Source organism: Culex pipiens, chromosome 3 (genome assembly GCF_016801865.2).
Source record: "Culex pipiens pallens isolate TS chromosome 3, TS_CPP_V2, whole genome shotgun sequence".
In the NCBI taxonomy this organism is placed as follows: domain Eukaryota; kingdom Metazoa; phylum Arthropoda; class Insecta; order Diptera; family Culicidae; genus Culex; species Culex pipiens.
In genome coordinates this window covers 32,918,683-32,944,322 of record NC_068939.1, presented here as the reverse complement: position 1 = coordinate 32,944,322, position 25,640 = coordinate 32,918,683, and the positions used below count along the sequence as shown (strand labels likewise).

The 25,640-nt window shown below is 35.7% G+C and overlaps 1 protein-coding gene across 6 annotated transcripts in view; it reads left to right on the top strand.

Moving 5' to 3' along the window:
• Window positions 1-25,640, top strand: part of LOC120430271 (calcium uniporter protein, mitochondrial) — a 252,751-nt gene that overhangs the window by 181,404 nt on the left and 45,707 nt on the right. The window lies entirely within an intron of this gene.

Below are 25,640 nucleotides of genomic sequence, written 5' to 3'. Positions count from 1 at the left end.
CCTTAAGAGAACCACAGAAAACCCGACGATTCGACGACGACGACGACGGCGGACGCGACCAACCACCAACCCGATAGACTCGAAATGTAAACATACACTAAATTCGTTTGAAAATCACTCTCTCATCGGAGGCCTGTGCGAAGAGCTTAGACGCCCGGCCCCGAGTTGCGTGCCCAGCCGGGTGTGACCGCGGCGGCACCTGTTCATGCTCTGCTCTCCGGGCACGGCCGTGGAACGTTCAGGTGGTGTAAAGTACCCAGTTAATTTGGGTCTGGGCGCGAGCTGGCACGGGTATTCTCCGGAAAACACTTTCTTTCGGGCCCCTTTTTCTTGGGAGGTGGATGTTCCGTGAATAATTGGACGAGTTGATGGGTGTGATTCCTGGCGCTGCTGCCAGAGAGGTAACGAGCTGGTGGAGAGATTTGTTTTGGAAGAACTTGGTTTGATTTGAGTAGGATCTTCGGCTGCAATATCATTTTAAATATGAATGTTTTTTTTTTGTAATTCCGTTGTAAAACTACTTACTTTTCCTGTCATTCTCATACGACGAAAATATGACGAAACATTCATTTTTCGTATAATTTTAAACGGCAATATCATATAAAAGTTAAACCTTAAAATTTAAAACTCAAATCAGACACATTTTTTTTATTTGGCCGGATACAAATTTTATTTAAAGTTTTTGTCCCGAAAAATCAGGGGGCAAAAAAAAATATTTTTTCACAAAACTTCAAAATTTCAATGGAAATTTAAGTACAGTCAGCTGAAATCAATTTAAATGCGTTTCCCAGTGTTGAGAATCACTTTTAGCATGTTTGAATTGATTTAAAAATCTATTGAATTTTTGAAAATTTTCGACACTTAAGTTTTTTTTGCTAAAACTTTTGTTTTCGTCAAATCTTTCATTTTTTAAAATTAATTCTTGTAAAACAACTGAACTAGTGTAAAATGCATTTTAAAACACCTTTTCCATGCAAATACTGAAACTATTGCTGGTTATTTCAATATTTATATTTTTTTGCAGCCTTTGAAAAATATTTGCTTCGAAATGGGGTAGTTAAAAGAATCACATTTTTTTATGCAAGCGTTTGTTCTCAAAAAGCTGCAGGGGAAAGTGGGACAAGACGATCAGCTAGCAGACCGTTGAAGCTTTGAATGGATAAACGCCTGTATCAGCTTGACACTTCAATCAAGTAGGCTCAAGTAAAGCCTAGGTTTAAAATTTCAAAAATATAAAAATTGAATAAAATAACAACGTTTTTGTTGTGAATAGCAATTCTACAAATAATTCTGAATTCAAAGAGCATTGTCATTCAATAACCGAATCAAACAATGGAATTAAAAAAAAAACAGAATATAATGAAAGAACTTTTCACTTTTTCATTAATTCTTAAAACATCAAAAATATGAATTTTTCTTTGTTAATTTTCTTAAAGCCATTTCAAATATATTTCAAGACACCCTTTCATTTTTAAAAATTTTATATGTTTTAATTGAGATCAGTGCGTGGCCGAATGGTTACGCTGTCCGCTTTGTAAGCGGATGATTCTGGGTTCGATTCCCATCTGTTCCAGCCTTCCATCGGATGAGGAAGTAAAATGTCGGTCCCGGCCTTAGTTGTTGTTAGGCCGTTAAGTCATTCCAGGTGTAGGAGTCGTCTCCATGCCATAAGTACAAACAACACACCAAACCAAGCCTACTCCGGTGGAATCGCTGGCGGCGGTTGGACTCGCAATCCAAAGGTCGTCAGTTCAAACACTGGGGTGGAAGGTTCCTTGGAGTAGAAAGAAGTTTGGGTGCTCTCCCCATTCAAGTCTTCGGACTCTTAGGTTCGAGCAGAAACTTGCAATAGAGACCACAAAAGACCCGGGGTCGTTAATGTGGATGGTTTGATTTTTTTATTTTGATGTTTTAATGGATAAAATCCTACTTTGGAGGTGAGGCGAAATTATTTTTTCACACCCAAACGGCAGTCGCATCATTTCGCTACAATACTGTCCTCATGCATTTTTTTTGCGATATAGGAGTATAATAATTTTGCCCGTTACCGACAATTATCGACATTACCGACGGCTATTTTGTTGTAATGCACAAATAAAATCTTAACAGAACGAGGAATGAACCACCAACTTCTTGGTTGTTGGACCGACACTCTATCACCGCGCCATGGACGCTTGATGAGAGCACCAACATATGAGCAATTCTCTGAGATTTCGGTCATTCGATTTTTTTTTTGTATTTTTTAATCCAGCTGAAACAAAAAAAAAACATTTAATATTACACCATTTTAAAATGCTAGTCTTGATTTGTCAATTTTGAAAATATTGTTTTCGAAAAGATCGAAAAATTTCACGAATGTTTCATAATTTAACATTAAAAATCGGACAATTAGTTGCTGAGATATCGTCGATCGAAAATAATGGGTTATTTGAGTGAGACTTAAAAAACTTCAATTTTCCTGTTTTATGCATCCTTAGGGTCGTATCAACAAAGTTCAAGAGAGAATATTCTCAGCTTTTCAAAAATATTTGAGCATGAGCATGATCAGCTGAAGTTAAACAATGAATCAAAAATGATCAGTGAGAGCCAACCATCCGTTCACTGTTTAACCCCTGAAGACCCCGACTTTATTAGTCAATACCGGCGCCCTCCCAATAAGCCTGCAATTCAACAAATGGGAGGAATGTTAGTCCGATAGTTGAAGTTGCAGACTTCAAGCACATAGTTTTTCGCTATATACCCGTTGACACCGCTTGATACCGTTGAATCCACAGCGTCTCCTTCAAACAGGCATGCCAGTTATACAGATTTTTTGATCACAAATATCACAAAAATCTGTATATTCAGATTTTTCAAAAATTGTTTAATTTAAAAATTTCAACAATTTAGTAATTGAATTATGCTTTAGTTTGAAAAAAGCTTAAATCTACTGTAAAAAAATTCAAAAAAATGTTCGGTGGCTTCGAATTTGACATGATACAGATAAAATACAGATTTATTTTTAAGAAAATACAGATCTCCCATAAAAAAAAATCTGGCATCGTTGCCTTCAAACATCACATGATTTTTTTTTGTTAGTAGGATTAGCTTTTCGAAAAATGATCGTAGTAGTTGTGGAGTGCGGGAGCGTTTAAGGATAAAGATAAGGTATAAGCTTTTCGATGCCTCCCGAGCTACGATGCTATGGGGAGTACTTCCATAATAAACCCGTCGCGGAGCCCTCCGAGCCACGATGCTATGGGAATGTCTTTCTAATTAGCACACCAATACACTCGCGCACAGATATTTAAATACTAAATAAATGTAATTTTGCACCATGATTACCCAGACGACTTAAACCGCCAGCGTGCCTTTCGATCAATCATGATATAGGAAGGACTTTTTACAGTAATTTAATCACTTTGAACACTTAAACCTATTTTAACGTACCACACCAGATTTTTTTCTGCTTGCTGGCAAGTCAACCAGAATGAAACACGAAACAAAATACTTTTCTTTTCACACACAATGCCACACAATTGACCGCGCGTCACCACCTAACAAATTGAACTCTTTCTCAGCTTTTCAAAAATATTTTTATCAAAAGTGTGCAAACATGAGCACTAATTTAAAAAAAAGAAAAACTGCAACTATTTTCAAACAAGTTACCTTAAAATGGCTTTAACTAGCAAACGGTAAACTTTATCAAAATTTCACAAAATTATTTTTTTGATTGCAAAAAATCAGTATTGATTAAAAAAATTTCTTTAAAGTTGGCAATTGATGTCACCTAAAACATCAAAAATTAAAAAAAAATAAAAATAGTGTTTTTTTTTTGCAAATCAAGTTTTAGTGACATGTGGGTCTCGTGGCGCAGGGGTAGCGGCTTCGGCTGCCGATCCCGATGATGCTATGAGACGCGGGTTCGATTCCCGCCTTATCCACTGAGCTTCTATCGGATGGTGAAGTAAAACGTCGGTCCCGGTTTCTCCTGTCTCGTCAGAGGCGCTGGAGCAGAAATCCCACGTTAGAGGAAGGCCATGCCCCGGGGGGCGTAGTGCCAATAGTTTCGTTTCGTTTTAGTGACATAAAGTTAAATTAAAAATTAACATTTTTTTACAGTGTATAATTTATTTTCAGCGTAGTTCTTATCCATAGCTACAACTTTGCCGAAGACACCAAATCGATCAAAAAATTCCTTTAAAAGAAAAAGATTTTTTTTAATTTTCATACATCATTTTTGTATGGACAGCTGCCAAATTTGTAAGGAAAATTGTATGGACAAACTAATAATGCAAAATGGCTTTTTTGGGCATACCCAAGGCACCAAAAAAAATTTCAGACGGATTAAAAAATACAAAAAAAAATTCAATAAAAAAGACCGATTTCGTAGAGAATTGCCCCTTATTTAAAGAGCTCTAGAAATATTTTTTTTGTTGTGTTTATTGGAAATTGCCAATGTCCACAAAAATAAAACAAATTAGGTTATGTATGAAAATACTAATACTTAAAATCCATTTCATTAAAAATCGTTAAGGTTTTAAAAGTGTTAAATAACACGCTCCTTCACAACGCTGCAGAAAAAAAACGATAAAAGCTCACGATGATTGATCAGCGCCCATGGACGTTGCAACAGAGTTTCGCTTTTCCGCCCATCCAACGGTGTTTTCCTGAGCTATTTTTCTGCAGAACTTCCCCTCGTTCCACGTGCGGCAAGGCTGTTTAGCCCGTTCTGGTATGCTGCTGCACCACTATCGCGCCACTTGTTTGTAAGGAGCCGTCCCGGTTGGGGTCCGTTGACTTCCTGTCCGACGGGTGGATGCGGTTTCTCCGGGCAGTGGCCGCCGTATGCGGACTTGAAGTTGCTAGGAACTTATTGTGTTGGGTTAGGTCTACAGTGAGTAAACTTACCCTGCGGTGCACTGACTGACTGCTGCCAATCCAAGTGGTAATCCTCGCTCCGTTTAAGGTAGCCAACATGTATGTACTAACCAGTAGCCAGACCAGCAGGCAATGAGCCATCGGAGAGCTTCATGAAGTGCAGTTTAAATGAATGTTTTATCACGTTTTACACAAGTCGCTCAGCAGCATGCAGTCTTGAAGAGCGGTACACTGCTGCACTACAAATTGCGGTGGCTGACCAACGAGGACAACACAGTCGAATGAGATCAGTTCTTAAGAGAGGGGGATTTGGTGTAACCCAGTCATTCTTCGGGATGCTGCACGGAGAAAAAAGAGTTCCCAAAATCGTGAACAAGCGTTCATGAAAATGGGAACCTCGAACAAAGTGTTCAAATTTCATGGTACGTTTTTCAAAATCGTACCATGGGATTTGAACACTTTGTTCGAGGTTCCCATTTTCATGAACGCTTGTTCACGATTTTGGGAACTCTTTTTTCTCCGTGTGTGAGGATGATTTAAGAAGATTATTATAAGTAACGTGATTTCAACGAATCAACAGTCGGAGTACCATCCAAGTATCGATAATATAGAAAGGAACTATGTACGCGATACCAACATCTTCTAATATTACTCCAACATCAAAATGCTTGGAAATGCTAAGTCTGGCCTCATCATACCAGCTAGCACCGAGCTACACAATCCTCAACTGCATCCATGCTGCGCATGCATCAATTAAATCATTAACTGTTCATGCCTGTTTTCGAATTCTAATTTTCGCTCTCGAAACCGCAAAGCCCACACACCACCCCCGTAAGCAAAGCCGTAGGATGCAGCTGATTTTCCCCGATCCATTTGCGGCGATGTGCATCTCATCCTATACGCTCTCTTTCACGTGCTGCAGCCCTATAGAGGAGGCAAGTCTCAAAATGCATGTTCGAGGCGATGTAGAGCTATCTGTGTATACACCCAGTTGGCGAACATCGCAAGCTCCATCGAACACCTTGCTGCGGAAGCATGTCCAACAGAGAAGTGTTCTGCTCTATATTCTACGTACAATGTCTGGTTGAATACCGTACCAGCTGGTCAACGAATTCGAGAATCGAATCCTAGGAGCTGGTAAAAATCCTGACTTGGTTTGGAAATGTACGAAGAAATCGTAGATGTCGGTGTTCGTGATATAGACCAAACTCGTTACATTTATTGACATAGTTCTTCCTTCTCGTATCCGACATATTTAAGATCTGCTAGTTAAAGCATCGATTTCGACGCTCCTCGAACTCATTGACGGCTTCGACAGCTCACCACATTTTGTTAATTAAGAGCAGAGCGAAATTCTGCAAAACCGCAACAATCCTTCAAAAGTGTGCTCGTTCTTCGATACCCGCGGTACAAATTAATTAAAACTCAAGGACTCTCAGCGTCCCAAAGCCCTACCGTCCATTACACAGTTCAACAAAAAATCAAATGTTTCTTGTCTCTGAGACGAGTATATGTGTTCCTAGTAGAATTTTGCCTGCTGAATCCGAATCCGGGTCCAGAATTGCTTCAAATGAGATACACCCGTTTGAAATGTTAGTTTAGGTCAAAATTAGCTACTTTGTCGACTATTTTACAAAAGAACTATTGAATAAACAACTAAACCAATACATGTATCTTATAGTTCACGTTTTCCCCTTTCTGAAAATCCCCTGGTTTTTAAAATTTGATTGTTTCTACGCATATTTATAGCCATTTTAAAATTATATTTTCAGTTGGTTCTCATTCAAGTTTTTCCAACTTGCATGCAAGTCATATTATGCTGGGATATCAATAATAAAAATCAAAAATGCTTTGCAGAACGTTAAATAAGTAGGTATGTCTCGATAATCTAATTGATCATATGTCATGTAATTTTGTCTGCTGAATCCATTCCTATCATTAGATTTTTTCTAAAAGGTCAGCTTTTTGAGTAAAAATTGAATTTTCGATGATTTTTTCAAAATAAAATCTATTTTATGCTAAAGTATGACTCAGAGATGACTAAATGTCGATGTCTCGTCAGTCTTATTGATCACTTTTAATGTATTTTTGTCTGCTGAATCCATTCCCATCATTAGATTTTTTCAAAAAGGTCAGGTTTTTGAGTAAAAATTGAATTTTCCATGATTTTTTTCAAAATAAAATCTATTTTATGAGCAATTCTCTTTGAAATCGGCCGATATTGACCTTTTTTTTTTGTTATATTTTTTGATTTGGCCCAAACTTTGTGGGGGCCTTCCCTATGACCAAAGAAGCTATTTTGTGCCAGACTTGTATGGGTGAACATACAAGTCTCCATACAATTTTGGCAGCTGTCCATACAAAAATGGTACGTAATAATTTAAACAGCTGGAACTTTTGAGTGAATTTTCTTGTAGTTATTGTTGAGGACTATTGAGAAAGAAAGGTACACGGAAAAAAAATTGCCGAATTCTTTATTAACATTTTTTTTACAATTACTCAAATTCCCAAATGTTGAAAAGTTTTAGAGGACAAAAAACCCCATTTTTTGAGCCATAGAGAAGTATGGTCAAAAAATCTGCCGCCTTGTTATGAATTTTTGAAAAGGCAGTTATTTTTGGAAAAAAATTAAAATTTCATACAAAACAAAATTTGATTTAATTTTTTATGTTAAATTTAATTTGCAATCGAAAAGTACAGATTTTTGTTAAACGGCTCCGTTTTCAAGATATAGCCACCCAAACATTCAATATTGCGCCCTTTAAAAATGTTATTCTTGATTTTTTTTTGAAAATTTTGTTTTTGAAAAGATCGGATTTTTTTACGAATGTTTTATGTTTTAACATTGAAAATCGGAACATAAGTTGCTGAGATAAATATCGACATTATAAAATTATGGGGTTTTTGGGTAAGATTTAGACAACCTCAATTTTTCTCTCTTTTGTTTAAACCGCTGTTCTATGTCTCTTTGACAATTCAAAGATCAGAATCTTTTAAAAATTGATATTTTTAGAAAAAGTCACTCATGGTCAATATTTTTAAAAATCAAAAAACTGCCAATATTTCGCTTAAATCAAATTTTGGGTGACTATATCTTGAATACGGAGTCCTTTATCAAAAAATCTGTAAAGTACTTTTCGATTGCAAATCAAATTTAACATAAAATGATTAGGTCTAATTTCGTGTTGTATGAAATTTCGATTTTTTCCAAAATCACATTTTTTCCAAAATTCATAACTTGGCTGCAGATTTTTTGACCATATTTATCAATGGCTCAAAAAATGGGGTTTTTTGTCCTCTAAAACATATAAAAAATCTCGAAAATCAAAAAATACGTATTTTGGGAATTTGAATTTTTGTGAAAAAAAGTTAATAAAAAATTCGGCAAATTTTCCGTGTACCTATTTTTTCCTTAATAGTCCTTAAAAATACCTACAACTTTGCCGAATACGCCAAATTGATCAGAAAATTCACTCAAAAGTTCCAGCTGTTTAAATTTTTACGTACCATTTTTGTATGGACAGCTGCCCAAATTGTATGGAGACTTGTATGGGTGAACCAATGGCACAAAATAGCTTCTTTGGTCATAGGGTAGGCCCCACAAAGTTTGAGCCAAATAAAAAAATACAACAAATAAAAATGGTCGATATCGGCCGATTTCGAAAAAAACTGCTCTTAAAACAGATTTTATTTTGAAAAAATCTATTTTTACTCAAAAACTTGACCTATTCGAAAAAATCTAATGATGGGAATGGATTCAGCAGACAAAAATACTTTATAAATGATCAGTTAGACTGACGAGACATCGACATTTAGTTATCTCTAAGTCATACTTTAGCATAAAATAGATTTTATTTTGAAAAAATCATCGAAAATTCAATTTTTACTTAAAAAGCTGACCTTTTTGAAAAAATCCAATGATGGGAATGGATTCAGCAGACAAAAATACATTAAAAATGATCAATTAAACTGACGAGACATCGAAATTTAGTTATCTCTAATTCATACTTTAGCATAAAATAGATTTTATTTTGAAAAAATCATCGAAAATTCAATTTTTACTCAAAAAGCTGACCTATTTGAAAAAATCTAATGATAGGAATGGATTCAGCAGACAAAATTACATGAAATATGATCAATTAGATTATCGAGACATACTTATTTAACGTTCTGCAAAGCATTTTTGATTTTTATTATTGATATCCCAGCATAATATGACTTGCATGCAAGTTGGAAAAACTTAAATGAGAACCAACTGAAAATATAATTTTAAAATGGCTATAAATATGCGTAGAAACAATCAAATTTTAAAAACCAGGGGTGTTTCAGCAAGGGGAAAACGTGAACTATAAGATACATGTATTGGTTCAGTTGTTTATTCAATAGTTCTTTTGTAAAATAGTCGACAAAGTAGCTAATTTTGACCTAAACTAACATTTCAAACGGGTGTATCTCAAAATTGGGACCATTTGGAGCAATTCTGGACCCGGATTCGGATTCAGCAGGCAAAATTCTACTAGGAACACATATACTCGTCTCAGAGACAAAATCTTGTTGGACTGTGTTATTGATCCGCAAAATTGCCCCGTCTATTCACCATCGGCTGACGCTGAAAACTCAACTTTCTATTTTTTTTTTCATCTTGCACCGAAAGCTCCAGTTTCGTGACTAACGGTAGCGCACCGGTAATGAAGAGATGCTGAGGGGCCACCTTCGAAGGCGTTGAGTCCGATTAGATACCGCTCATTAGGCGATTCGTTAATCTTTCAATCGCCGACGATTTGCCCTGCCTGCCCGACCGTGAAGGTTCGCCGAGATCTGTCAACCTACTTCAACCGCACTCGTGCCATGACCACCAAAAAAAGAACCCTCCAAAACAACCATTAATCATTCACGCGTATGCAACAGGGATGACCCAGCCGGATATGTGAAAAGAGGACCTGTTGCACACTGACTCTTGGGGTTGGAAACCCCTTTTCACCTTTTCACGAGTTGAATACCACCACACTTGACTCGGGCCGAAGTCACACCGTGTAAAGTACTTCCCCTGTGGCTCTTCATGGCGGTGGTCATTGTGAATTCATCACGCTCAAGCTCGAGAGGATGTGGGGCGCTTCGCTCTTATTTCTTTCCTTCTTCTTGGAAGTGGTGCACTCGAGGTTGAAGTTATTGACATGAAAGGATAACTTTGAGGGCTCGGAAGTGTTTCATTATTCCGAAACACTTCCGAATCCTCTGTGTAGGGCTTGTGATTTTTCGCGATTTCACAGAAGCCGCGTAATCCGTGAAATTCGACCCGTGGCCGTGAAATTTGGGAAATGCCGTGAAATGCCGCGAAATTTCCCATATTCAATTGATGAATTGCTACTCAGTGCATTTAAGCTATATTTTCTTTTAATTCAAGCATTTTACTAGATTTCTAACAAGCATTTTAAAAGCAGTTTACAAATAGAACTGTTTTTCATATCAGATATACAACAATTTTTTGAAAATATTGTTATTAGAACATTTAAAAAAATGCAAATAGTTTTTTTTACAAAAGCTTTTTTTGTAAAATTTATTTTAATTATTCAACGATATCAAACAACGACGAACAAATTGCATTTTAATATTTTGAACATAAATCATGTGCTTTAATCCTCTACTGCCCAATTTTTTTCGAAATTTATTATTTTTTCCGTATTCAGGAGGTCATTTTGAGCAACTTTTGTTCTACGAAAAACTTTACTTCTCATGTTTTTTTGTTTTCTTGTTTTACTTTTTGTATTTTAATTTGCTTTTATCTTGTTTAGTTTATGTTTGTTTTTGGTAGTATTTGGCCTATTCTACCACCTACTGTCATTACATTTTGCCTATGGGTAATTCTCTACCAACTCACACGAAATCGGGAAAAGTTGCCCCGACCCCTCTTCGATTTGCGTGAAACTTTGTCCTAAGGGGTAACTTTTGTCCCTGATCACGAATCCGAGGTCCGTTTTTTGATATCTCGTGACGGAGGGGCGGTACGACCCCTTACATTTTTGAACATGCGAAAAAGAGGTGTTTTTCAATAATTTGCTGCCTGAAACGGTGATGAGATAGAAATTTGGTGACAGTAGGACTTTTATATAAAATTAGACGCCCGATTTGATGGCGTACTCAGAATTCCGAAAAAACGTATTTTTCATCGAAAAAAACACTAAAATTTTTTTAATAATTCTCCCATTTTCCGTTACTCGACTGTCAAAAATTTTGGAACATGTCATTTTATGGGAAATTTAATTTACTTTTCGAATCTACATTTACCCAGAAGGGTCATTTTTTCATTTAGAACAAAATTTTTCATTTTAAAATTTCGTGTTTTTTCTAACTTTGCAGGGTTATTTTTTAGAGTGTAACAATGTTCTACAAAGTTGTAGAGCAGACAATTACAAAAATTTTGATATATAGACATAAGGGGTTTGATTATAAACATCATGATTTATCGCGATTTTACGAAAAAAAAGTTTTGAAAAAGTTACTTTTTGCGTTTCCCTTTGTTTCGTCGTCCGTGTCTGTCGCGGGTGACTATGAACGGCCATGATCGATGACGACCAACTTTTTCAAAACTTTTTTTCGTTAAATCGCGATAACTCGTGATGTTTATAAGCAAACCCCTTATGTCTATATATCAAAAATTTTGTAATTGTCTGCTCTACATTTTTGTAGAACATTGTTACACTCTTAAAAATAACCCTGCAAAGTTAAAAAAACACGAAACTTTAAAATGAAAAATTTTGTTCTAAATGAAAAAATGACCCTTCTGGGTCAATGTAGATTCGAAAAGTACATTAAATTTCCCGTAAAATGACATGTTCCAAAAATTTTTACAGTCGAGTAACGGAAAATGGGAGAATTTTTGAAACTTTTTTAGTGTTTTTTTCGATGAAAAATACGTTTTTTCGGAATTCTGAGGACGCCATCAAATCGGGCGTCTAATTTTACATAAAAGTCCCTTTGACACCAAATTTCTATCTCATCACCGTTTCAGGCTGCAAATTATTGAAAAACACCTCTTTTAAGCATGTTCAAAAATGGAAGGGGTCGTACCGCCCCTCCGTCACGAGATATCAAAAAACGGACCTCGGAATCGTGATCAGGGACAAAAGTTACCTCTAAGGACATAGTTTCACGCAAACCGAAAAGGGGTCGGGGCAACTTTTCCCGATTTCGTGTGAGTTGGTAGAGAATTACCCATAACTGATCGTACATTAAAGTATTATCCGAATACGAATTTGGGCATTTCAGCTTGTAAAATATTACCATTGCATAGCATAGCTTGTAAAATATTACCAAAAATCTACTAAATAGCTGAAAGATTATGGAAAAAAATAATTCTCTTGCCTGATTTAACTTCAGTGTTTATAGACTTCATCGATTAAATCAGAATTTAGAAAAGAGTTCGCAAAATCACTCAATTCTTAAAAATAACCTTTTTTCAATATTTTGAAAAAGAGCGAAAGAGCCGTTCAAAAGAGCGGTTCATTTTAGTGAGCGAACGAAAATGAGCGGCTCTTAAAAAGAGCGGTTTTGCCCATCTCTACCAACTTGTAAAAATTGTATTATTTTATTTTTTAACAAGCTGCAATTACAGTGATGAATCATGGATGGATTTTCCAACAATTATTCCTCTGATAGGCCCAATTTCATGAGTTTGAATCTCGAGGTGGAAATTTTCTAAATACAATACAAGTTTAAAGGCCGGCTCATAAAAAATGGTGCGAAAAAAAACCTTGAAATTAGTAAGGAATACCAATATTTTTAGCTATTTTTAAAGTTTCATACTTTAATCAAATTTTAATGCTTTATTACTCGTATTAAAAAATCTTTGATGAAATTCTGGGCAAAAAATAATTTTCAATCACTTAAACTTTTCGGATCAAAGCTTGGATAAATCAATTCTTTTATATTAACAAAATATAAAAAGTTAAAAAAAGCTTAAACTAAACAATTTTTTTATGAAAAATTAAATCAATTTACAGATGGGTCAAACGGCCATTTTGCATGATCTTTCAAAATGAGTCCACGGGCCATAAAAAATCATCTCGAGGGCCACGTTTGGCCCGCGGGCCATACTTTGATCACTCCTGCCCTAGAGGCTTCTTTCATTTGTTTTTGTCTGATTCGAGAATTGACCTAACTTCTTATTATCGTCTAATGTTGAAAAGTAAAAATATGAGCGGTCAAATGTATTTTTTGCAATTCCGTCGTGAAACTACTTACTTTTCCTGTCATTCTTGAACGACGAAATAGCCTACTTTTTTGTACCAAAAATAACAGAATCGAATAGCAACACTTTTCAAATGGGTGCTGAAAAGTTGAACTTTTCAGCACTTGTTTCGAAAAGTAACACTTTTCAACATTTTTTTGATTTAAACGATTTATTGACAAAATACATGAAAATTTGCTATAAAATTTCACTCAGTGTGTGTTTTTTGGAATTGCAAAAAAATGTTGTATGGAACTCGTTACAAAACTTGATTTTTTCAGCACTCTTCGTATTTATCCAACTCGGTGAACCTCGTTGGATAAATGTACGACTCGTGCCGAAAAAATCCTCTTTTTGCAACTTGTTGCATAAACTACTATTTCATGTTCAAGCTTAATTTTTAGTTTTTTTGAACTTCTAAAATGTTTTGTCGGAAACTCTGTGATCCCAAAATTCAAAACTGAAAAAAGACTCAAGTCATATTTCAATGCTATAAAACAAGTCTAATTCTGGGTGTACCCCGTGAATCCTGATAGCTCTTTTGGAATTCACTTCGCACCGTTTTTGCACGACCATCCGAGCTCATTAAAATTTTAACGTAATTGTGCGCTGAATGTCGACTAACCTGCTCTCTTATGTTCTACACCATTTCAAGCATTATCATCGTTCAAAGGTGCACACCGGTACACTTGATGCACTTGTTTTTGTTTGTATAAAAAACTGTTGGCAAACTATAAACATTCATTAATTCATCATTCATCCATTTGCCGCGCTCAACTTGCATGACAGCTTTTCTACACACAAAAAAATATTTCCGAATGTTACATCATTTATGATGTAACACTTTTGCACGTCATTAAACATTTAAATTTAAATGCAATTTGATGTAAATTTGCAACAAGTTATACGTAAAAACACGATTTTACGTGTGATTCAACCGTTTACATCGAATCTCACGTTTACATCAACTGAGTTTACATGTAATTCACTCTTTCCGTGTCGAGTAAATTCACATATTTTTTTCTGTGTAGAACGAAGTTCCTGTCCCGAACTCGACTCACTATTCGTCATAAAGCCGCTCGTGTGCCTATGCTGGCCACCGCCGTGTAATTAAGGCTCGTGCGACTCCTTTCTCCAAGACTTTCTATTGATAGCAGGGAGGAGGGAGGGAAGGCCGGCCCCGGTTATGCTGCACCAGTTGGTTCGGCCCCCTTTTTCGCCCACTTTCCAACATGCGAGCTCGATGTTCCAAGTCTGTGCCGTCCGTCGTCGTGTGGCACAGTACTCTAGTCTGGGTGGTCTATAGTTTGTTTGTTATTTTTATGCAGTTATCTTACGTCCGACTTCTTATCGGCCCAGCTGTCTGATACAAAGTCTTTGGAAATGGTGCAGTCATGGGGACTGCTCAGTGCATTGGCCTGTAGGTTTTTTTTTCTTTCGATGTGCAGAGAAGAACGGAAGTTGGTTCGGACAGTTGCACCATTAGCAGCTGATGGTTGCACTTGCACTTAAGTACCTAAACTTACATATCGACTTCGTCGTGCTATCTTGTCGCACCCGCCATTTTGACGTTCCGAGAAAAACGCGTTTTAATGTTTGACCTTGAATATTCAAAAACGAGAGCACGCAATGTAAACAATAAAAAACACGTTTTGTTTGGCTCACCATTCTGTGCATTGTCCCAAAGTTTGGTTGAAGTTGGTTGCTGGAGTCCCGAGTTATAATTACAAATGTTTACGGTAGTCTAGCTTGTACGTGCGACAAACGCATCCTGACTTTCCTGACCTGAAATCCCTTTGGTCTTTTGTCGCATTTACATCAATTTTCATGGAGTGACAAGATAGCACGACAAGATTGAAACTACTTTTATATGTAAAGTGACAAAAATGCACGGAGTTTTTTCGGTTTTTGTTGAATATCTCAGGATTGAAATCGAATTTTGGGGATCTGTGAAGGTCAAAAGGTGAGGCATTGTGAGCTGCACAAAATGGCGTTCTTAACTCAATTTGGCCCAAAATGCATGTACGACAAGTTAGCACGATGGCGACGATATAACGATGCCTATGCGCGCTCTTGTACAGAGCTTGCTAGGTATGTTAAACATTTGTAACTTGAGAGGCAATTTTCTGATCGATCGAAGTTTGAGGTTTGATTTTGTAAAAACGTTGTAATATGAAATCTTTGAAAATTTGAAAAGAAAATATTTTAAGCATATTTGAGATACTTTAATTTTTTTTAATCTCGCTGAATTTTCGATTTAAAAAACCGTAAAAAAGATTTTATTGCCAAATTATTTGTTGTATTTGATATGCTCATTCGATTTAACATTGACGCAAAACCCGAAAGCCTGATTTTTAGTGCGTTTTTTCTAAAATTAATACCGTTAAAGCTGCAATTGATTTGTGTGAGATCGTGGATTCACAATTTTGGACCGGTAAAGGTGGTCAAACCTATTTCTAATTATGTTTTAAATGTAATTTTGTTTTACTATTCACTATTTAATGTTCAAAAAAAATTACAAGCCGCAATTTCAAATGCATTATACACCCGTATAGTTTACGGGTGATTTATGGATGGCCCCTTAGGTTTTTAACCTGACCATCCTGGAAAATATTTTATCGAAAAGTTAAGAAAATTGCTCATAAATTTACAAAATTATTGATAAAAAAAAACATCAGAAGGAAAAGAAAACTCCTGGCTAGTACATTTTCTGAACATTTTGAGTTTTTTTTTTCAAGCTAGAATTTTTATACAAAAAATATCTTTCAGGTGGATAGAATGTTAAAACAATACACTTTATCTTTTTATGTGCTCTCTTGTACTATCTAGATAGGAAAGGGAGCGGTCGTGGCTGAATGGTTACGATGTTCGCTTTATAAGCGAATGGTCCTGGGTTCGATACCCATCTGCTCCCAACGAGAAAGTTATGGACTCATTAAAATTTGAATTAAATGAAAAACTTGAAGCTCACGGCGGGGTTCGAGCCCCTGTCCTTAGAATTGGCAAGCAAAAATGCTTTCCACTTAACCGTGGATCATTGGTAGCTTGAGGAGGACTGAGACTGATTTAGTTGAATCCAAGAATCGGAAAAAGAATAAAAATTGAATGCAAGTTGAATATCAGAACTCAAATATGATTGCATGCAAGATTGCAAGCGCAGTTGAAATTGAATCTAAAAATACCTCGCTAAAAATAACCTGAGCGACTGATAGAATTCATCCAATAAGAGATGAGAAGAATTGAAAGCTTTGCCATTAGAAATGAGAACCCACGGAGAATTCGAACAACAATGCAAAACGGCCGTTACCACTCGCCTAGGGTGGCTCCTCAGACCATTCACCTTCCCAAAAACCGTCCAACTCCAAGGATACCGTGGAGATTTTCCCTCAATACTCTGAAAAAAGTGGAGCATCAACACTTTCCGTCTTCCAAATCCCTTTCCTTGTCCCTGGTGCGCGGTGGAGATGGGAGCGGCCGGCAATGGACGGCTGCCATGGTGGTGAGAATCTGGTTCAGGTGGAATTGGTTCTATTCCCAATTATCGATTCCTAGGCAACTTGGGCTTAGACAATCATCACATCACATGGCGAAAATCCAGTCTGCAATCCGCTAAAATCACCGTCTCCTAGCGAAGCGAAGCGAAGCTCTCTTGTACTATCTAGATAGGAATCTCAGCAAGCTTCGTACAAAATAGCACACTGAAATCGATATGTAAGATGCTTTTTGTAATTCCGTCGTGAAACTACTTACTTTTCCTGTCATTCTTTAACGACGAAATAGCCTACTTTTCTGTACGAAAAATAACAGAATCAAATAGCAACACTTTTCAAAATAAATGCTGAAAAGTTAAACTTTTCAGCACTTGTTTCGAAAAGTAACACTTTTCAACATTCTTTTGATTTAAACGATTTATTGACAACATACATGAAAATTTGACATAAAATTTCACTCAGTGTGTATTTTTTGGAATTGTAAAAAATGTTGTATGGAACTCGTTGCAAAACTTGATTTTTTCAGCACTCTTCGTATCTATCCAACTCGGTGAACCTCGTTGGATAAATGTACGACTTGTGCTGAAAAAATCCTCTTTTTGCAACTTGTTGCATAATAGTAGTTTATGCAACAAGTTGCAAAAAGAGGATTTTTTCAGCACAAGTCGTACATTTATCCAACGAGGTTCACCGAGTGTGAAACGTTTTTAGCGTTTGTATACTAAGAATTTTGAAAATTGGTTAATTTTTGTTCACTAAAATGCAAATATCATGGCTTTGCGTAAACGTAAATTGAATGTTAAAAAAGCAAAATTATCTTCGTAAAATTTCCTATAAGCTGAATGCATTAGTTTTGGCTGCAAAATTTTTTGGCTCGTTTTGGGGAGTGATTTTTGAATTTTTTTAGCTAAAAAATACAATTTTTCTCCCAAAAACGACCTGCCATGCCCAAACATAAGCTTTTATGGACTATGCCTATACAGGAATTTGTTCAGGGGACATTAAACTATAACTTGAAGCCCAAGGCGACCAAATTTGAATGACTTTAGTATGATTGTTACACGCATTTCTGAAAAATACTCGAAAATGCATTTTTTTTTTTTTCATTCAAGCTCCGCGCGCGAGTTGTGAACCATTTTTGGGAATTTTTTGTTGTATGAAAACATTGTTTCTGACATCTTTATCTATCATTGTAGGGGTGAGCACCGAAGATTTGACGACTTTTCATTTTTTTAGGGCGGCCTCATCAGGAATTGGTGAATTTTCATCAGATTCAAATTTTATTACACAGTTTTTGAGTAATATTACTCAAAAAGAGGTAATATTCAACCAGCCAAAATTTCAACATTTAAAATTAAACTTTTTTTGCTGTGTAGTGCATAAATTTTACCAAAACAAATGGTTGAAAAAAAAACTACATGGTTGAATGGATAAATTTAAATATTGCTTGCTGTATCGGTATTTGGAATCTTCGACCATGTTGAAAGCACCACACAAAAAAAACGCACGCTTTCCACTCATCCATTCATAAATAACCGTTGACTGGCCAGGAGGTGTAAAACCACAGAGTAACTCCCTGGTATGACTCTTTTCATGTAAAGACCCTTGCAAAATATTCATTGTTTTCTTCGCGATCGTTAAAACCGCCAGCATCGATACCATCTTGGCACGAAACTTACCTTACTTTTCTCTCGAGTTTAAAGCCCAGTGCTGGCAGCTACTAATAAATGCAAAATTATCAACCCTCTCTCATTATAATCGGCCATTGAACGCCGGACTAGATTAAACCGTTCACGGCTCTATTTCCCTCAAAAAGATATCTGCTCGATTGAGTCTCCTTCGAGTGAAGAAAGTTGCAAACGTAAGGATCATTTGGTTTGCCGAAAAGCGTGACAAAACGCTTTGAAAGCGCCCACCCCTTCCCACTTTTCGCCGACGGGGGGAAAGCAGCTTAATTGAGATTAATTTTGCACGTGATTGAAGAAGTTAGTTAGCGCTCTTGCCGGTGTGTTGTTTCTTCCAAAAAGGAGGATAATTGATGGATGCTGGCGCTGGCAGAAAATTCCCTGACGGAAGAACAAGCGCCACCGTTAACAAGCGGTTCGACGGTGGTTCTCAGGCTGTCTGCTTTCTGGTTTGGTCCTTTTACATGGGGTTTGGTGGGGGATGTGGGTAGTTGGGGAAGAATAAGGATGCTCTCAGGGAATGTTAAGGATTTTTTACGTTATTTTCTTTTGTGAAAGGAAAGTATTGTAATTCTGTTTTTAAAATTATAAAAAACAAAAATAACAAAATAAAGTTTTCTTTGAGATACGAATTTATTTAAACAAATTTAATCATAAATCACAAAAAAAAACTAAGAAAATATCCTTAACTGTACCTTATCTGTAAATTTGGTCCCCAAATTTCCCGTCCAATTTTCCACTTCGTCAGCTAACCTTCGGATCTTTTTCTCTCTGCCCGGAAAAAAGTGGTCCCCTAGGACTCAAAGGAAAAAGCGGTTTAATCAAGCAACAGGATCCCTTTTGTCAGGGCAGACTCGCGTCGAAAATTGAATTCATCGCTTCGCCAAGTGCGTTCTAATCCGGAAAATCAACGCTCTTCTTTTTGTTTTCTGCTGAATCAAACGATACATTGTTTAACTGTGGGGGGGACACTCAAGTTTTTCTCCTTCTACAAACAAACAAGAGTACAATTAATAAATGCTGCACGCTTTCGACGGCAGCATAATTGAAGAGCACTTGGCCCCCATAATTACTAGCTCAAGTGCAGTTCCAGAACAAATGTGCTCTCTGCACAGAAAAAAAGTTGAATTTTGGAATGTTGAAAATTTGGTCGGTTGAATATTACCTCTTTTTTTAGTAATATTACATAAAAAATGTGTAAAAATGTGAACCTGATGAATATTCTTCAAAATTGATGAAAATTCATCATTTTCTGGGGTAAAATTAATCATTTTTTTTTTTTTTGACACAAAATCTGTCACCATTTCCTGATGAATATTACCATCATTTTTTTTTTCTGTGTGCTAGCACCAAGGTGGGTGGGGGCGGTGATAAAGATTATACGATAATTACGCCCGTACGCGTTATAAAGTCGCACTTTTGCTAGGTTAGTTGACTACACTTAACTATAAGCTACGGCTGTGTGGAAAGTAGAAGAAGAGAGAGCGTGTCATAGACACACACACACACTTACTTGATATTCATTCATTATCGCAAACACCACCCCCGCGTGGTGAATTTTCCTTCGGAGCTCGTAATTGAATGCGTCTAGAAATTTTCTGCAAATTTTATGGGCCTTTCCGGGGGATGAATTAATCATCCTGTACTGCTGAGTGTGTGTGCGTGAGCTAAATATCAAAGTTAATTGGACTAATCCATAAGAAGACAATTTGCACAATTAAGTGTTAGAAACGTATCGATTCACCAACAAATTATTAACTTCCAAATGATTGATTCGGATTAAATCTATTATGGTCAAACTCCTTCGGCCCACACAGCTGTCAGCTGTCACGATCTAACGTCGATTTTCGTGAAACTTAGTTCCGAAATGTATTTTTGGACTCTGGATCACGATTTTGAAAAACGCACAAAATACAATTTCTAAAATGGTATCTTAGTCAGGTTAAACCAATTAAAATCAATTTGTCTGAAGGAAGAGGGTCTGAGAGTATGTAACGTCTCAAATCCTCGTAAGTAATTTGTAGTGTCTAATATGTTTTAGGTATTCCATATTCTAGCAAAACTATAGAGAGACTATAAAAGATGATCAAGGAGTTAGTAATATTATTTTAAATTTTACTTGTAATCACCTATCGAAATATGTGATTTTTTGAAAAATAGTAAGGCCGTTGCAAATATTTTTTGAACTTTTTGAAGTGAAGCATTGGTTTAACCATACAAGTCTCCATACAATTTGGAAAGCTGTTCATACAAAAATGGTTCGTAAATATGCGAAAATCTGTGACTTTTGAATGAATTTTGGGATTTTTTTTTTAATTTCTCAAAAAAAACATATTTTTTATATGGTTTAAGGGACAAAACCCGCAACTTTTAAGCCATAGAGAAGTATGGTCAAAAAAATTTAAATTTTTGAAAAAGGGTGATTTTTGTAAAAAAAAATTAAAATTTCATACAAATTTCATACTTAAAATTGTCTTCTGTTGATTTCTAAAGGGCGTTATATTTAATGTTAATGTGGCCTTTTCAAATGTTATTCTTGATTCTAAAATAAATAAAATATTGTTTTCGAGAAGTGCGGAAATTTTAACGATTGCCGACATTGAAAATCGGACCATTAGTTGTTGAGATATCGGCATTAGAAAATGAAGAGTTGTTTTAGTGAGACTTAAAAAACTTCAATCTTCCCTTCCTGTTTCTTTTTCTAAAAGCCGCTGTGTTTCAGCAACCAGAGGTATAATCTTTAATGTCTCTTAGACAATTTTATAGCAAATTTTCTGAACTTTTCACGTTCATATTCTCAAAATCGAAAAACTGCAAATATTTTGCTGAAATCAATCATCTTGAAAACGGGGCCCTTTATCAAAAAATATGTGAAGTACTTTTAGATTGCAAATTAAATTTTACATGACAAAATTGAGTCAACACAATTCTATGTGAGAAATTTCGATTTTTTCCAGAAATCACTATTTTTCAAAATGCATGTCTCGGCGGCAAAATTTTGGAAAATGGAGTATTTGTGAAAAAAAAAACTATTTTTTTTTAATTGTCAATTTTTTTTCCGTGTACCTGTTTTTTTAATAGCCCTCAACAATACCTACAGCTTTGCAGAAGACACCAAATTGATCAGAAAATTTATTCAAAAGTTATATATTTTCGATTATTTACGGTTTTGGTAAAGAATTGCTCATGTACAGCATCTGTAAAACTTATTTTTAGCAAAAAAGATTCTTCAACACTTACTGGGAAAGTTTTTTACAATTCTCTCTTTTTGACTTTGTTGATTGGACTGCTGGTTTCTGAGATACATCCTCCTAAAGCTAAAATTTGGTGACAAATCAGCTTGAATCAGGTCAACATCTTGAAAATCAAATCAAATCGGGTATTTTCTTTGTACACCCAAAGGAAAAATATATCTCAAAATCTGCAACAGTAAATTTGCTGCAGAAAATGTCACATTTTATAACATTTTTTGCAGCAAGCCCGTAGATCATTTTTGCCCGCGTGTAAACATTTCAGCAATCTGCAGTTCTCACCAACACATATAATGCAGGCCCGTCCCCGAGCAACACTCCAAAGAGATGAATATGTTGGTGTTCTTTCATTCTCTTTTCATCAAGCATCCATGGCGCGGTGGTAGCGTGTCGGATCTATAACCAAGAAGTTGGTGGTTCAATCCTCGTTCTAATGAAGGTTTTTTTTGTGAAATACAACCAAACAGCCGTCGGTAATGTCGATATGTAATACCCCTATTTCACAAAAAATGCATGAGGACAGTTTTCATGCAGATTTTGATATACTTTCATGCCGCCATGCATCACAATTATGCGACCGCCGTTTGGGTGTACCATAAACCATTAGGCATTGATAGGATTTCAATTTATTTTTCAAATTTTATTTAGTCGTAAAACTATTCTCATGATTTATATTTTTGTAACTAAACTGACCTGGGCTTCACAATTCACAGTGGTCTAAATTGAAAAGTTAAGTGCAGATAATAAGGGGCAACCTTTTGTTTTTTTTAATTAGGGTGGTTAACGATTAAAGTGATATCGAAAATCTAACTTTTCAGAAATATTTTTGGGACGATTTTTTGTCTTCAAGAAAGTTGCCGATGACTCAAAAATTTCATCTCGCATTCTACGCCTTCTACATCCAAATTTAGAGAAAGTATATGAGTAAACCTTCAAAAATCAGTTTTTTTTTAACGTAACATATACGGTTAAATGGTAAAGAAAAATAATTTTCTGGGTACTTTTAAAGCTTTATTTTTTGACAAGTCGATTTGGACAAAAGGTCTGGCACTAACAACGCTGAAAATCTCCGACCTCTGAAACTACATTTTAAGTTTATTAAGTTTTTTTTCAATTAAAAACTATTGGAAATTCTTTCTGAATTATAAAACTTCACCAAAACTGAAAAAAATACAAGAGACGAGATTGTAAAAGGGTCATTCTCCGTCAACTCACACAGCAGTTGCAACGACCCCTCTCCGATTTGCGTGAAACTTTGTCCTAAGGAGTAACTTTTGACCCTGATCACGAATTCGAGGTTCATTTTTTATATCTCGTGACGGAAGGGTGATACGACCCCTTCCATTTGTGATAAAAATTTGGTTTTAGGGGGAATTTTATGTAAAATTGATCGCCCGATTTAATGGCATACCGTAAACCGGGGTGACTTTGATAGGATTTCAATTTGTTTTTAGAATATTTTCCAACAGGTACGGTTTTTCTCAAGATTATTATTTTTAAAACATGTACTGGGGTAGACTACACAAAGTCCATGCACTATTTCGGAAAATAGTTTTTTCAATAATGTTTAGAAAAATAGTTACGTTAAAAATTCTTAGTTTTAATTCCGGGGTGACTTTGATAGTCATAGTTTTTTCTTGATAAAATCATATTTAAGATGTTCAAACTTTATTTGTACGCTAAATGTACCATCACTAAAGTAGCTGATATAGTTTTTAAGAAAAAATCAATGTTTATATTTAGTTAACTATGTGTATAATCTTTTTAGCAAAATACATATAAATTTAAGGTAAAATTGTTAAAAAGTCGGAATTTTGCCTAAAATTTGTTAAAACTAGTTTTGTTTATAAAATTATCGATTTATATTGCATTATATACTGAATTCAAAGCACGAATCACAAGTTTTCACATTTTACATGAAATTTGTTCAACTGAAATTGCCTATAAATTTGGAGATTTTTTTATATTGTGTTTTAAAAACACATATTATTTATTATTTACAAACTTTTTTAACCTTCTCCTAGTGGAAAATTGTCAAAAGAATCCGAAAATGCATTCCGTTTTCCGATTAATAATCATGTTCATTGAGAAAATCATGACACTTTGAGAAGTTTAAAATAATGACTTTCATCAACATTTTCTTAACTATAGTTAACTAACTTTTTAAACTTGTCAAAATTTTATGAAAAGTTCTGCTTAAGGTAGCTTGAACACTTCTCTACCACAGTCAGTATGTTTCTAAACCATTCCTTACGTATTTTAATTGAACTCTTCATTTTGTAAAAAAATCGCAAACCTATCAAAGTCACCCCGGCTATCAAAGTCACCCCGTTTTACGGTACTCAATATTCCGAAAAAAACACAAAAACGTTTTTTTTACGTTTCAAAAACTCTGCCATCTTTCGTTACTCAACTGTAAAAATGTCAAACTTTTCACGAAGTTATACATTAGGATGTAACAAAAATTATTATTGGATCTTGTTTCGGTGGCCGTACCGTGCTCAAATCACAAATATGAACTTGATTGGACGTAACTGATGCTGGCTTTCGCCTTCGAATTTTAGTTAAATTCTTAAAGATTTTCAATTCCATAAATTTTATGATCTTTACATTGTTTAAATTTAAAGATTAATTTTAATTTATATTTTGAATTCCTTTTTTGCCAAAATAATCGTTTTGGCTTTTCCTTCTGGTTTACTGCAGCCTATTCCAATCTTCGGCGTTTTAAGATTCTGCGTTCTGAGATTCGGCCTCATGCGCCTATTCTGGATTAAAAATTGTGTTTATTGAATAAAACTTTCTTTAATGGTTTGTGATTGTTGTGTTCCTTCTGATGGAGCTCTTGTTTTTTGTTCCCGAATTCTTTTTTATTTCATAAAAATGAAATTGTTATGAAACTCTCTTGGATTTGGCGCGGATTTTTTCGACTTCTCCGTAACAACCCCGAACCCTGCAAAATTTGAAAAAAAACACAAAATCATAAAATGAAAAAAAAAATCTGAATGGAAAAATTACCCTTCATTAAGCATTAAGTTTCCCTTAAAGTGACACATTCCTCATTTTTTACAGATAAGTTACGAAAAATGACAGAATTTTTAAAACGCTTTTTATATTTCGATGAAAAATATATATATTTTTTAATTTTTTGTACGTCATGAAATTGGACTTCCTTCGCCTTTTCAGGCTGCAAATTGGAAACAAATGTAAGGGGTCGTATCGCCCCACCGTCACGAGATATCAAAAATCGAACCTCGAATTCGTGAACACAGACAAAAGTTACCTCTTACAACAAAGTTTCACGCAAATCGGAAAGGGGTCGAGCCAACTTTTTTCGTTTTCGTGTGAGTTGGTAGAGAATTGCACTTGTACCCAAATAGGTATTTTTGCTATTTTCAAGCAACTTTTGTAAATAACACAAAAAAATGGACATAATAATAATTCTTAATGACGTATTTATTTTATTTTTTTTTTCTTTAAACGTTGCCTCAAATTTACTGTCACCACCCAAACTGTATTTTGCCTTTTTAGCAGCTCTTTGTTTTTGCTGACTGATAGAACAGACCCTCATAGCTCACTCAGCCCTTAACGCCGTTCTCCTACGGATTGCACGCTGGTGTTGGTACTTGCTGCGTTGCTACTATCAGTGCTGTGTGTGCCCTCTGTTCCCGTTCCGGTTCCTCTCGACTTTGTCAGCCGGTCTCCTGCTCGGAAATCTCATTTTCCCGTTTTTCATCCTTCTTTTTTCTCTCTCTGCTCCTGCTTGGTACACGTGAATGTTTACTTCTGGCAAACAACAATAAGCTCAAGTATCGGGCTTGGAACGTTTTTGAAGAGTTTGGTATATGTTTGCAATGTTCTCCGAACTTCAAGTTGCTCTTTTTTGCGTGTTTGTTCGGCCTAGATTTTGTCAAGAGTTTTGTTTTTATTAAACAGGTTGTTGGGTCCTTGTCTGTTGGACTGTCCCGACTCGAAAACAATGCCTTTTTGTCGATTTCGCTGGAAAGAAACATCAAAGAACTGGCTTTTCCACGTGCAGCCAACCTTAACCTCAGTCGGTTTCCACCCGCAGTCCGGAAGGCCAATTTTGGGCCCGTTAAACAAGCACAAATGTTTCGATTTTCAGCCA